Source organism: Durio zibethinus, chromosome 5 (genome assembly GCF_047325235.1).
Source record: "Durio zibethinus cultivar Kanyao isolate XHJ-2024 chromosome 5, ASM4732523v1, whole genome shotgun sequence".
NCBI lineage: Eukaryota > Viridiplantae > Streptophyta > Magnoliopsida > Malvales > Malvaceae > Durio > Durio zibethinus.
In genome coordinates this window covers 22749015-22751567 of record NC_143166.1, presented here as the reverse complement: position 1 = coordinate 22751567, position 2553 = coordinate 22749015, and the positions used below count along the sequence as shown (strand labels likewise).

The following is a 2553-nucleotide window of genomic DNA, read 5'->3' as shown; positions in this document are numbered from 1 at the left end:
TTGTTATTATAGTATATATTATATTATATTATATTGTTATTACTAGTATATTATATTATTATATTATTATATTATATTTCTCATAGTATATTATATTGTTATCATATTATTATACTATTATTATTTTTTTCTTTTTTTTCCTAATTCTCGATTGAATAGGGAAACCAAAATTGGGAATCGATCAAATTAATTCAATTTTGCATGGTCAGTCGTCTTAATGCAGAATTAACTCAGAAGAATTTCAATTTAATCCGGGTAAATCAGTAAAAAATCAGCCTAGAATCATGCTTGGGCAGAATCTAATCCCAAGATTCAAGCTTGGATTAGTTCTATTTGATCCCTAAAAACTCTCCTAAAGATGGCTATAAATCGAGCAAAGGACCAAAGGAACAATACATGGTTAACTTGAGCATTGATTTTTGGAACGAGAAAATTGGTGAAAAAAAATCTTGTTGTTGTAACTCTAAATATAGGTTTCTAGGCAGTAGCATTTATGGATTTCAATTTTATATTTTTTAGGGAATTTTGAGTTTGGATTTTGGTTTTTGTAGTTTGAATTGAAGTTCTAGAAGATTTTTGAAGTGATTTGGGAAAATCTAGGATTTTTTTTGGAAAATTTGGGTTTTTTGGGATGAACTTTGAATTTTTTGGTTGAATTTTTTGATAAGGTTTGAATTTTTTGATGGGATTCTGGCAGCTTTTTTAAAAATTGGTGAAATTTTTTCAGTTTTCGACGATGTTATTAGGTTCTTTAGAGAGAGATTAAAGAGAATCAAGGCTAGAGAGAGAAAGCATAAGGCTTCTGAAACAAAAATGCAAGATTTGACTTATATAGGGTGCCAAAACGATGTCGTTTTAAAAGCCCTATACCTATGCGTAGACCCATATGCTGACTCGACTCAATCGTAGGTTTTTCTTTTTTTATTTTATTTTAATTTTTGATTTTTTACTTATTTTAATTTTATTTTTATTTTTTAGAATTTTTCCATTCATTTTATTTTATTGGTTTTTATTGTTTATTTATTTTTATTTAGTAACTTCATATTTAGTAAATATTTTTCAAAATTGTTTTTTGGAAACTTAGTAAAAAAAAATAAAAAAAATAAAAAAATCTTTTTAAATACATTCATGAATCTTACCAAACTATTGGAGAATTTTCATAGATTTAAATTTTATGAATCCACCAAATATTAAGAAATTTCATAAATTAGTTTTCAAAAATTAAAATAATAATTTTTATCCTCCAAACTATTGGAGGATTCGCTTCTTAAATTAAGTTCTATCAAACTATAGGGAAACTTAATAAATTTTCTTAAAAAATAAAAATAAAATTTTATAAATATCTTTCAAATAAAATCTCACTAAACTATTAGGAGATTTGCCTCAAAGTAAATCCGACCAAATTATTGGAGGACTTTACTATTTTTTTTTTGAATAAGATACATTAATAAATCCGAAGATAGAGCCTCTTCAAAATGGGACACTAGTCTCCAAGAATACTCATGAGGTGAGAGAATTGTCTTAAATTGCTACCAAATTATTGGGATAATTTTAAGATTAATTTTCAATATTAATTATTTAGGTAAATTACAAACATATTTAAGGCTTGGATAATGTGAAGTCAAATTGGTACCATCTTTTAGATGGGCGTTGTAGGGGTATTATAACCTTCTTCACACGTAACTGTACTCTTGAACCAAAAATCTAGTTTCATAAAACAAAATCTACTATTTAAATATTTCTAAGTTAATCTTGAAACTCCTCTTTAAATGGGATGGATTTAATTAGATGGCCAATCACACCTAAACAAAAAAGATTGGTGGCGATTCCGTTAAGCCATGTCTAGTGGTAGGTCTACGGATCTATACGTTATGACATCTATCATTAGAATGATCCCTTTACAAATGTCACAAATAGAAAAAGAGTTTAGGATGGCATGGACTAGGGACTAGGTTAGTTCTTAAGGACTCTATTATTATTTTTTGCTAAGGTAGTAACTTAACAAGTTAAAGTAGTGAGAGCATCAAGTTCACATACCCTAGTAGTTTCACTAGCAATTGACCCTTTGAAAGACCATTGGTAGTTGTTCATTGCCATATCCTTAATAAAATCATAAGCCTCTTCAACATATTTACTCATTAAGCACTATAGGCAATGGCATTTATGGTAGTTCTAGTCTACCTCACTAATCCATAATAAAATATTTGAACTTACAACCATTTGGGCAAACCATGGTGTGGACATTTTCTCAACATCTCCTTGTATTTTTCTCTTGTTTCATATAAGGATTCTACCTCAAATTATTGAAAAGTGGTGATATAATTTCTCATTTTGCAATCTTGGCTAAAGGGAAAATTTTGGCAAGAAATTTTTGTGCTAGGTTGTGCCATGTAGTGACGAAGCCTAGACTAAGAGATGTCAACCAACTCTTGGCTTTATCTTTCAGAGAAAAAGAAAACAATCTATGTCTAATGGCATCATCAATAACACCATTATGTTTAAAAGTATCACATATCTCAAGAAAGTTAGATAAATGAGTATTGAGATCATCAC

General features: G+C 28.4%; 1 non-coding gene across 1 annotated transcript; it reads left to right on the top strand.

The window, feature by feature from the left end:
- Positions 1-2226: 2226 nt before the first annotated feature.
- Positions 2227-2333, top strand: LOC149518842 (small nucleolar RNA R71). Its single transcript, XR_016342559.1, has one exon. It is a non-coding gene; the product is annotated as a small nucleolar RNA R71 (small nucleolar RNA).
- The last annotated feature ends 220 nt before the right edge of the window (positions 2334-2553 follow it).